The sequence below is a fragment of the Lates calcarifer genome, unplaced genomic scaffold (genome assembly GCF_001640805.2).
Source record: "Lates calcarifer isolate ASB-BC8 unplaced genomic scaffold, TLL_Latcal_v3 _unitig_4416_quiver_461, whole genome shotgun sequence".
Lineage (NCBI taxonomy): Eukaryota > Metazoa > Chordata > Actinopteri > Centropomidae > Lates > Lates calcarifer.
Genome location: NW_026116884.1, coordinates 565,801 through 576,858, shown reverse-complemented (window position 1 = coordinate 576,858; position 11,058 = coordinate 565,801). Strand labels below are relative to the sequence as shown.

At 49.3% G+C, this 11,058-nt stretch overlaps 10 non-coding genes and 1 pseudogene across 10 annotated transcripts; all 11 read left to right on the top strand.

Annotated features, from left to right (window-relative positions):
• Positions 1–256: 256 nt before the first annotated feature.
• LOC127140293 (U5 spliceosomal RNA) lies at positions 257–368 on the top strand. Its single transcript, XR_007810788.1, has one exon. It is a non-coding gene; the product is annotated as a U5 spliceosomal RNA (small nuclear RNA).
• A 181-nt stretch (positions 369–549) lies between these two features.
• Positions 550–741, top strand: LOC127140284 (U2 spliceosomal RNA). Its single transcript, XR_007810781.1, has one exon. It is a non-coding gene; the product is annotated as a U2 spliceosomal RNA (small nuclear RNA).
• Positions 742–1,301: 560 nt separating this feature from the next.
• On the top strand, positions 1,302–1,465 carry LOC127140297 (U1 spliceosomal RNA). The gene has a single exon (XR_007810792.1). It is a non-coding gene; the product is annotated as a U1 spliceosomal RNA (small nuclear RNA).
• Positions 1,466–1,838: 373 nt separating this feature from the next.
• On the top strand, positions 1,839–1,948 carry LOC127140294 (U5 spliceosomal RNA). The gene has a single exon (XR_007810789.1). It is a non-coding gene; the product is annotated as a U5 spliceosomal RNA (small nuclear RNA).
• A 179-nt stretch (positions 1,949–2,127) lies between these two features.
• On the top strand, positions 2,128–2,318 carry LOC127140282 (U2 spliceosomal RNA). Its single transcript, XR_007810779.1, has one exon. It is a non-coding gene; the product is annotated as a U2 spliceosomal RNA (small nuclear RNA).
• Positions 2,319–2,879: 561 nt separating this feature from the next.
• On the top strand, positions 2,880–3,040 carry LOC127140298 (U1 spliceosomal RNA). The gene has a single exon (XR_007810793.1). It is a non-coding gene; the product is annotated as a U1 spliceosomal RNA (small nuclear RNA).
• A 371-nt stretch (positions 3,041–3,411) lies between these two features.
• Positions 3,412–3,523, top strand: LOC127140292 (U5 spliceosomal RNA). Its single transcript, XR_007810787.1, has one exon. It is a non-coding gene; the product is annotated as a U5 spliceosomal RNA (small nuclear RNA).
• Positions 3,524–3,703: 180 nt separating this feature from the next.
• LOC127140286 (U2 spliceosomal RNA) lies at positions 3,704–3,891 on the top strand. The gene has a single exon (XR_007810783.1). It is a non-coding gene; the product is annotated as a U2 spliceosomal RNA (small nuclear RNA).
• A 558-nt stretch (positions 3,892–4,449) lies between these two features.
• Positions 4,450–4,613, top strand: LOC127140296 (U1 spliceosomal RNA). Its single transcript, XR_007810791.1, has one exon. It is a non-coding gene; the product is annotated as a U1 spliceosomal RNA (small nuclear RNA).
• A 369-nt stretch (positions 4,614–4,982) lies between these two features.
• On the top strand, positions 4,983–5,094 carry LOC127140290 (U5 spliceosomal RNA). Its single transcript, XR_007810785.1, has one exon. It is a non-coding gene; the product is annotated as a U5 spliceosomal RNA (small nuclear RNA).
• Positions 5,095–10,774: 5,680 nt separating this feature from the next.
• On the top strand, positions 10,775–10,984 carry LOC127140287 (uncharacterized; annotated as a pseudogene).
• The last annotated feature ends 74 nt before the right edge of the window (positions 10,985–11,058 follow it).

The following is an 11,058-nucleotide window of genomic DNA, read 5'->3' as shown; positions in this document are numbered from 1 at the left end:
GGCCGTGACGATTGGTGGCGTTTCTGTATGTTACAAGCACACATGCCCCAGCCCCCGCCCCGCCCCCAAAGGGCGGGCTTTCCGCCTAAGCCTAACCCTCCGCAAACCCCATTGGATAGCGCATGTGACAGTACGGGGCAGGGTAGCTGACGGGTGCGATCTGGGATTTGGAACGCGGCAGGCGCAAAGAGAGGCCTACCGTGACGGTGGTGGCGGACGACTGGGTTCTCGGCTGCCCTCAAGGCGAAGGCCGTACTGACTCTGGTTTCTCTTCATAACGCACAAGTCTTTCGCCTTTTACTAAAGACTTCCGTGGAGAGGAACGCCAACGAGTTTAAGCTATTTTTGGTAGGTTTGGCCGTAAGGCTGAGCCCTTTGAGTGTGTGAAAAGTCAAACGGCTGTCTCCGCTAAGAACCAGGGGTGCAAAGTGGGGAGACTGGGTGGGGGTGCTAAGCAGCAGCCATTGTTAGGCTGGCTTGAAAACAGGGCACCGTGACAAGAGAGGATCGTGCCAAGAGCTTGGACGGAACACGAAACGCTTTGGACTCATCGCTTCTCGGCCTTTTGGCTAAGATCAAGTGTAGTATCTGTTCTTATCAGTTTAATATCTGATACGTCCCCTACCCGGGGACCATATATTAAAATTGATTTTTGGATCAGGGAGCCGGAACGGGGGCTTGCTCCTTCCACTCCACGCATCGACCCGGTATTGCATTACCTCCAGGTACGGTGCACATTCTCTGGAAACGTGCAATGTAACTATAGAGTTTTGTGGGGGTGTTTTTTCCAGGGGAGTCCCTTGCTTTTCTCACATTCCTTTATCGATAGGGTACAAGTTGCTCAAAGCCCTGATGCGGTTACTGAGTCGTACGCTTAGTGTGCACTCTTGATTTTTCCCTTCCCCGGAGGTTGATCAGGGTGTACCGTCTCTCTTTTGCAGCTGGAAAAGAAGGTAAAGTAAGCAGTTCTCTCTATATAAGGGGATAACGTGTCCAACAGACCTTTAGAGACGGGAGCATACACGGCTTATGCATTACTGTTTTTTGAAAAAAAACAGGCACATTCCAGTTTGTCTGGGCCGAGCTCCGACCGGTGAGAAAAGTCAATAAAACCAGCAAAGTTTGTGCACCGCGCAACTTTGTCAAACTGCAGTATAGTGCTTGCAACGCCTCGGGGACAAGCCTCAGATGAGGGTCAGCTAATGCTGATGTCGCCGAACTCTGGCATTGTGCAGTGTGGCCACCATCAGCCAGGGTGCTGTGTCTGGAACCGACCCCACCGTCTCTGACAACTCCAACTCATACTTACCTGGCAGGGGAGATACCATGATCAAGAAGGTGGTTCACCCAGGGCGAGGCTCAGCCATTGCACTCCGGTTGCGCTGACCCCTGCGAATTCCCCAAATGTGGGAGTCTCGACTGCATAATTTCTGGTAGTGGGGGACTGCGTTCGCGCTCTCCCCTGACCGCTACGTCAAAGGAAAACAAGGTGTCCCGGGTAGCTTCTTTTACTCGTAAGCGTGAAAGCGTGCTGCCAACTATGCCAGTTTTACGACTGCAGAGTCGGTGCTGTTGTCGGGCCGTGACGATTGGTGGGCGTTTCTGTATGTTACAAGCACACATGCCCCAGCCCCGCCCCCGCCCCCCAAAGCGGGGCTTTCCGCCTAAGCCTAACCCTCCGCAAACCCCATTGGATAGCGCATGTGACAGTACGGGGCAGGGTAGCTGACGGGTGCGATCTGGGATTTGGAACGCGGCAGGCGCAAAGAGAGGCCTACCGTGACGGTGGTGGCTGGGACGACTGGGGTTCTCGGCTGCCCTCAAGGCGAAGGCCGTACTGACTCTGGTTTCTCTTCATAACGCACAAGTCTTTCGCCTTTTACTAAAGACTTCCGGAGAGGAACGCCAACGAGTTTAAGCTATTTTTGGTAGGTTTGGCCGTAAGGCTGAGCCCTTTGAGTGTGTGAAAAGTCAAACGGCTGTCTCCGCTAAGAACCAGGGGTGCAAAGTGGGGAGACTGGGGGGGTGCTAAGCAGCAGCCATTGTTAGGCTGGCTTGAAAACAGGGCACCGTGACAAGAGAGGATCGTGCCAAGAGCTTGGACGGAACACGAAACGCTTTGGACTCATCGCTTCTCGGCCTTTTGGCTAAGATCAAGTGTAGTATCTGTTCTTATCAGTTTAATATCTGATACGTCCCCTACCCGGGGACCATATATTAAATTGATTTTTGGATCAGGGAGCCGGAACGGGGGCTTGCTCCTTCCACTCCACGCATCGACCCGGTATTGCATTACCTCCAGGTACGGTGCACATTCTCTGGAAACGTGCAATGTAACTATAGAGTTTTGTGGGGGTGTTTTTTCCAGGGGAGTCCCTTGCTTTTCTCACATTCCTTTATCGATAGGGTACAAGTTGCTCAAAGCCCTGATGCGGTTACTGAGTCGTACGCTTAGTGGTGCACTCTTGATTTTTCCCTTCCCCGGAGGTTGATCAGGGTGTACCGTCTCTCTTTTGCAGCTGGAAAAGAAGGTAAAGTAAGCAGTTCCCTCTATAGAAGGGGATAACGTGTCCAACAGACCTTTAGAGACGGGAGCATACACGGCTTATGCATTACTGTTTTTTGAAAAAAAACAGGCACATTCCAGTTTGTCTGGGCCGAGCTCCGACCGGTGAGAAAAGTCAATAAAACCAGCAAAGTTTGTGCACCGCGCAACTTTGTCAAACTGCAGTATAGTGCTTGCAACGCCTCGGGGACAAGCCTCAGATGAGGGTCAGCTAATGCTGATGTCGCCGAACTCTGGCATTGTGCAGTGTGGCCACCATCAGCCAGGGTGCTGTGTCTGGAACCGACCCCACCGTCTCTGACAACTCCAACTCATACTTACCTGGCAGGGGAGATACCATGATCAAGAAGGTGGTTCACCCAGGGCGAGGCTCAGCCATTGCACTCCGGTTGCGCTGACCCTGCGAATTCCCCAAATGTGGGAGTCTCGACTGCATAATTTCTGGTAGTGGGGACTGCGTTCGCGCTCTCCCTGACCGCTACGTCAAAGGAAAACAAGGTGTCCCGGGTAGCTTCTTTTACTCGTAAGCGTGAAAGCGTGCTGCCAACTATGCCAGTTTTACGACTGCAGAGTCGGTGCTGTTGTCGGGCCGTGACGATTGGTGGCGTTTCTGTATGTTACAAGCACACATGCCCCGCCCCCCCCCGCCCCCCAAAGGCGGGGCTTTCCGCCTAAGCCTAACCCTCCGCAAACCCCATTGGATAGCGCATGTGACAGTACGGGGCAGGGTAGCTGACGGGTGCGATCTGGGATTTGGAACGCGGCAGGCGCAAAGAGAGGCCTACCGTGACGGTGGTGGCTGGGACGACTGGGGTTCTCGGCTGCCCTCAAGGCGAAGGCCGTACTGACTCTGGTTTCTCTTCATAACGCACAAGTCTTTCGCCTTTTACTAAAGACTTCCGTGGAGAGGAACGCCAACGAGTTTAAGCTATTTTTGGTAGGTTTGGCCGTAAGGCTGAGCCCTTTGAGTGTGTGAAAAGTCAAACGGCTGTCTCCGCTAAGAACCAGGGTGCAAAGTGGGGAGACTGGGTGGGGGTGCTAAGCAGCAGCCATTGTTAGGCTGGCTTGAAAACAGGGCACCGTGACAAGAGAGGATCGTGCCAAGAGCTTGGACGGAACACGAAACGCTTTGGACTCATCGCTTCTCGGCCTTTTGGCTAAGATCAAGTGTAGTATCTGTTCTTATCAGTTTAATATCTGATACGTCCCCTACCGGGACCATATATTAAATTGATTTTTGGATCAGGGAGCCGGAACGGGGCTTGCTCCTTCCACTCCACGCATCGACCCGGTATTGCATTACCTCCAGGTACGGTGCACATTCTCTGGAAACGTGCAATGTAACTATAGTTTTGTGGGGGGTGTTTTTTCCAGGGAGTCCCTTGCTTTTCTCACATTCCTTTATCGATAGGGTACAAGTTGCTCAAAGCCCTGATGCGGTTACTGAGTCGTACGCTTAGTGGTGCACTCTTGATTTTTCCCTTCCCCGGAGGTTGATCAGGGTGTACCGTCTCTCTTTTGCAGCTGGAAAAGAAGGTAGTAAGCAGTTCTCTCTATATAAGGGGATAACGTGTCCAACAGACCTTTAGAGACGGGAGCATACACGGCTTATGCATTACTGTTTTTTGAAAAAAAAACAGGCACATTCCAGTTTGTCTGGGCCGAGCTCCGACCGGTGAGAAAAGTCAATAAAACCAGCAAAGTTTGTGCACCGCGCAACTTTGTCAAACTGCAGTATAGTGCTTGCAACGCCTCGGGGACAAGCCTCAGATGAGGGTCAGCTAATGCTGATGTCGCCGAACTCTGGCATTGTGCAGTGTGGCCACCATCAGCCAGGGTGCTGTGTCTGGAACCGACCCCACCGTCTCTGACAACTCCAACTCATACTTACCTGGCAGGGGAGATACCATGATCAAGAAGGTGGTTCACCCAGGGCGAGGCTCAGCCATTGCACTCCGGTTGCGCTGACCCCTGCGAATTCCCCAAATGTGGGAGTCTCGACTGCATAATTTCTGGTAGTGGGGGACTGCGTTCGCGCTCTCCCCTGACCGCTACGTCAAAGGAAAACAAGGTGTCCCGGGTAGCTTCTTTTACTCGTAAGCGTGAAAGCGTGCTGCCAACTATGCCAGTTTTACGACTGCAGAGTCGGTGCTGTTGTCGGGCCGTGACGATTGGTGGCGTTTCTGTATGTTACAAGCACACATGCCCCCCCCCGCCCCGCCCCCCAAAGGCGGGGCTTTCCGCCTAAGCCTAACCCTCCGCAAACCCCATTGGATAGCGCATGTGACAGTACGGGCAGGGTAGCTGACGGGTGCGATCTGGGATTTGGAACGCGGCAGGCGCAAAGAGAGGCCTACCGTGACGGTGGTGGCTGGGACGACTGGGGTTCTCGCTGCCCTCAAGGCGAAGGCCGTACTGACTCTGGTTTCTCTTCATAACGCACAAGTCTTTCGCCTTTTACTAAAGACTTCCGTGGAGAGGAACGCCAACGAGTTTAAGCTATTTTTGGTAGGTTTGGCCGTAAGGCTGAGCCCTTTGAGTGTGTGAAAAGTCAAACGGCTGTCTCCGCTAAGAACCAGGGGTGCAAAGTGGGGAGACTGGGTGGGGGTGCTAAGCAGCAGCCATTGTTAGGCTGGCTTGAAAACAGGGCACCGTGACAAGAGAGGATCGTGCCAAGAGCTTGGACGGAACATCTTTGGATCATCGCTTCTCGGCCTTTTGGCTAAGACTGCGATCGCCTCCTGTTGGTGGTTAAAATCCTTGTCTGTCGTGGCATCGGTTTTATCAGTGCTTGGGAGGATATTTCTAAATGTTCCTTGTTTAAAGCATTTCAATTTTCCAGTAATTGAAAATCTTTAACAAATAGGAATTCATTGGCTGAGAGAGCTATTTTACCTGTTCTCTGCAGGTTGTAACATCTTGACCAGGCCGATCAGGTAAGTACTCTTTGTCTCTTGTGTTATTTATTGTTTTTCATTATTCTTACTTATCGGATTGATCTTTTACTGGTTTTATTGTTTTAAGCACTTTTTTAGCTTGTGGTGCCTCCATCATGTCGGCCACCCATGCCGGCATGCGGAGGCACCACAGCGTTCGTTTAAATTTTGTGGAGAGAGAGGGTAAACTCCTGGGGATGTCCAGACTGGACTTCTCCAGGAAGCTAGTCCAAAAAGCCTTGGGTTTCACACCAAATGATCTGAACTGTAACTGACCTTGCCTTTTGGTAAAGGCTTTGATGTGAGTTTCCGTTCAGCAGCTCTGCTAAGAGAGTTTTGGACACGTTTTGAAAATGTTAAACCCCAGTTTTCTGCCTTCAGTGTGGAGAAACTGACTGACAATGCCTTAAAAACGGTTATTGTCAGAATGTTCAATGAAACAGTGAATGCAGAGGACATTTGTTTGTGGCTGGGAAGATATTGCACTGTTAAAGGCCAGGCTACCAAAGTGAGAGATGAGGATGGCATTTGGAACTGCGCTTGGAGGGGTCCCCATTCAACAATGGCAGGACCCCCAGGGCTTCCAAGGCCTAAAACATCTGCCATCCATGATAGTTCTGGGAGAAAACAGGGGCTACATCCATTACCAGGGTCAGCCCAAGCTCTGCCGCAAGTGTGGTAGAGCACGGGCACCTGGCCGAAGCTTGTCAGCAGACTGTCTGTGGGAAATGCAGAGAAATTGGGCACACCTTTGAGGAGTGCACCAATGGCAGAAAATGCAATCTATGTGGAGAATCAAACACCTCTTCAGAGATTGCCCCAAATCTTTTGCCAACAAAGTAAAGGCAGCAAAAGCAAGTGGGCAAAATGGTGGACCAGGCCAGGCAGTTAGAGAGCTAATTGAAGAGGCTGGGCCGGAAAATTCAAATCTCCCGCCAAAATCCTGTGATTGGAGGAGTGGAATCAGATGAGGCGGGACGAAAGGGAGGGGCCTGCAACAGCCCCATCAACAGAGAGTTCTGGAGAGGATGGGGCAATGCAGGTAGAGGGCGGAGCTAGTTCAGATAATGAGGAAGGCCAATTGCAGACTGATAGCGAGGATGCCTCCCCCCCCCAACGCCCAGCAAACAAAGAGGCCGGCATCAGAATTGTCCTCTGAGTCTCCTGTATTCTCAGAGAAGAGGGGAAGAGTTGGGACTCTCTCAGACAGTTCATCTGTGGAGGAGCCCAGAGTCTTCCCCTCCCGATTCACCAAATGAGGTCTCATTTTTAACAATAGCTCTGCAATCAACCCCTAAGGACTCAAAACTAAATGCAAGGTTGCAGCCTAGACCAACCCCCAGAGTCCATCCGGGGACTGGAGCTAAACCCCCTTACTCTTCACCTGTAAGAGTGAAGGAAGAGCTCCATTCACAGCAGATTATCTGACTGCCATTTTATCTCTGAAATTCCTTGTATAGTCCTTTTAAAATTTCATACCTGTTGTTTTTAACCATACTCATGACTCTCACCTTCTCAACCGTCAATGTGAGAAGTGTGAAGTTGCGAGTTAGAGCCAGAGTATTTTATCCTAATCTTGTTTCCTTTAAGTCAGATGTGTTTTTAATACAGGAATGTGGCATTCCGTTTTTAAAACACTACAGACAGTGGGAGGAGTTGTGGCCATATACATCAATATGGAGTGGATCAAATTACAACAAAAATGATGGAGTGGCCATTTTAATCAAAAATCCTCAGGTTCTGGTGAAGGGCAGCACTGTGGTGAGAAACGGTCGGGCACTTTTAGCACACTTGACTTTTAGGGGAAGGGATTTTAATCTCTTAAATATTTATGGCTTTAATGACAGGAATGACAGGTATGACCTTTTAGAAGAACTGCAGTTCCACATGCTAGGTAGGGAACCTTTAGTTGTAGGGGGTGATTTTAATTGTATTTTAAGCAGGAAAGACAGGAAAAGAGGAGGGCAAGATTTTAAAGTTGATAAAGCATCACTTTTACTACAGGGCATATGCAGGGATTTTTAAAATTCAGGACTGTTTTAAAACCATGCATCCTAGAGAGGAGGGCTTCACCTGGTTCAGTGGTGATGGCACCAGAGCCTCTCGCATAGACTATATTTTTACACGGGACTGCCCACCAACCGATGCTAGATTGACCCCTGTTTTCTTTTCCGATCACCTGATGCTTTCCTGCACCCTTTTGCTCTCTTCGGGTGTGACATCAGGAAGTGGTCTGTGGAAACTCAACTGCTCCCTTTTAGAAGACCAGGTTTTAGTCAACCAATACAGGGAGCAGTACAGAGAGTGGCAGACCCTTCAAGACTTTTACGACACATGCGCACACTGGTGGGAAATGGTGAAGGAAAAGACCCAGACTTTTTTTAGACAGGCAGGGAAGAGAAAAAAGAGTAGGGAAAATAGACGCATGATGGGACTGCAGAAACGACTACAACGCTATTTTAAACTACAACAATGCGGAATGGATTTTAGTGAGGAAATAAAACAAGTCAAAACAGAGATGTCGGTTTTAGCAGAAACCAAAAGTAAAGGTGTCATTTTAAGAAGCAGGGAACAAGAAATTGAAGAGGGGGAAAAGTGCACAAGGTATTTTTTTAAGAAAATCATAAATAAAAGGGGAACGGTTTGTAAACTAACAAAAGAAAATGGGTGCACAGTAGAAACAATAGAAGAAATTAAACAAGTTGTTGAAAACTACTATGAAAAATTGTACCAAAGGAAACCTATTGAAAAAAGACACCATGACAGAAGTTTTAAACCTCATTACCGGGACAGTAGAAAGCAGCGTGCTTTTAACCCAAGATTTTACGATTTTAGAGTTAAATAAATGCATCACAGGTTTTAAGAAGGGGAAGTCCCCAGGACAAGATGGACTTCCCCTGGAATTTTATTTGACATTTTGGGACATTTTAGCACCTGATTTGCTTGCTGTTTTTATGGGTTTTGAACGACTAGACCGACTTCCTGACAGTTTTAGAATAGGGATAGTGACTCTCCTTCACAAGGCCAAAGATAAGACTGATTTGAAGAACTGGAGACCTATCACTCTTTTAAACTTTGACTGCAAACTTTTTAGCAAACTTTTAGCCTCACGTATGTCTGGATTTTTAGAAGAGGTGATTCACCCAGATCAAGCCTGCGCCATTCCGGGGAGGAAGATCACCGACAGCCTCGTACTGATCCGAGACACCATCTGTTACGCGAGAGACAGAAACATCAGGCTAATAGTACTAAATTTAGATTTTGAAAAAGCCTTCGATCGGGTCTCGCACCAGTACCTCTTTCGGGTACTGCAAAAAATGGGATTTCCAGAAAGGTTTATAGCTTGGGTGGGATTGCTGTACCGGAGCATCACCAGCAGATTTGTTATTAACGGGCACCTGACAAAAGCAGTGGATATTAACTGCGGTGTTCGTCAGGGCTGTCCGTTATCTGCCCTCCTCTATGTCATCTGTATAGAACCTCTGGCGCAGATCTTGAGAAGGGACCAACGAATCAATGGGATCGGAATCCCAGGGAGCGGGGGACTTCAGACTAAATGCGTTTTATACATGGACGACGTGAACGTTTTATGCACAGACCTTTTATCTGTCAACAGGACGCTGGACTTGACTGACTGGTTTGGACGGGCCTCTGGGTCAAAACTCAACAGAGGCAAGACCCAAGCCCAACTTTATGGGCCATGGACGGCGACTGAAATGACAGGACTCCCCCTGACTGTGACACAGACTGACCAGAGAATACTGGGGGTCAAATTTGACAAGGAGGGGGGAGGGAAAACAAATTGGCCAGACGTGGTAGGAAAAGTAAGGCAAAGACTAGGATACTGGGGACTTAGAGGACTGACCATTGAAGGGAAGGTTTTAATCATCAAAGCAGTGATTTTACCCTTGCTTTTACTGATCAGTTCCGTTTTTATCCCTCCTAGGAGAGTGCTTTTAGATCTTGACCGAGCCATCTTTTACTTTTTGTGGGGCTCCAAGTGGGAAAGACTGAGGAGAGACGTGATGAGGAGGCCAAAAGAAAAAGGGGGAAAAGGAGTACCTGACCTACACTTGTTTTTAGGAAGCCGATACGTCGCGCTATACGTGAAATATGCTACAGACCCATCCAGAAACCCTAAGACCACAGCAATGACACGATTCTGGATGGGTTCTTATCTCAGAAGATTGAAGATTTTACCCACTGATCTTAAAGTACCTGTGTCCTTTAACCTGCCACCAGCCTATGCTTTTATTCAGAAGTTTTTAAAGCATTTTAACCTGGAGCAGGAGGAGCTGCAAGTTTTAGCCAATCACCGTGTGTTGATTTCTGTTGTGCAGGAGCAGGAACCAGTGAGTCCAGTGCGCGGGCTTCCATTAGGCCAGCCCTCAACAGTTTGGCGCAACGTCAACCACCCCGCTCTTCCAAACAGACTCCGGGACCTGTCATGGATGGTGGCTCACGAGATCCTCCCGGTCAGGTCCGTCATGCACTCCCGGGGCATGTCGGCGCTCTCAACCTGCCCCCGACCTGGTTGTGGCGCGCCTGAGTCGGTGAGGCATCTGCTCTGGGAGTGCAGCGCTGCCGTAGACCAGTGGGCAATGGCTGGCTCCTTACAATTCCCATACTTGCCAGCAAGGGAGGTCCTTACAGCACAGCTGGTGCTCTATGGGGTGAGCCAGGAAGCAATCAAAAAAGACGACTTTGCCAAGCAGTGGCTCACCCTGGCCGCCATCAAAGACGCCATGTGGACCTCCAGAAACTTGCTGGTAAGGAAGCACATGCAGATGCCCCCCGTGGCTGTGATCCGGATGGCCGCAGCGACGGTCCAAGTGGCCGAAGCTGCAGGCGGCAGGCCTAGGACACAGCCACAAAGAAGAATCGCCTCTGTGCCCATTTGGACGAAGGAGCCGGAGCTACACGGGAAAAGGTCAAAGCAGCGGCGGCCTGGCTCTCCGGGAGAGGAAGGTGGGAAGGAGCGAGAGGGCGGGGATCTCCTATGAGCACCAGGACAGGATCCTGAGAGACTTACTGTTTGGAGGAGCGGAGTGAGTAACCCTGGGTAGGGACTCACCCTGCTCCTGCACAAGAGAACCTTTTAACAAATACACTCCCTTTTAAAATATTCCTTTACAACTTTGTTGTTTTTTTTTTTAATCTGTAAAACCTCTTAGAAGTACTGTTTTCATTGTCTTAACTATGATTTTACAGATTATCCACAATTGTTGACAAGTTGTATTTTGATGTAGGGTGTATTTTTTTTAATTATGCAAAAGTTTCTATGGAAAATGGAAATGAGTATCAATAAAGAGGAAAAAAAAAAAAAAAATCTGTTCTTATCAGTTTAATATCTGATACGTCCCCTACCCGGGGACCATATATTAAATTGATTTTTGGATCAGGGAGCCGGAACGGGGGCTTGCTCCTTCCACTCCACGCATCGACCCGGTATTGCATTACCTCCAGGTACGGTGCACATTCTCTGGAAACGTGCAATGTAACTATAGAGTTTTGTGGGGGGTGTTTTTTCCAGGGGAGTCCCTTGCTTTTCTCACA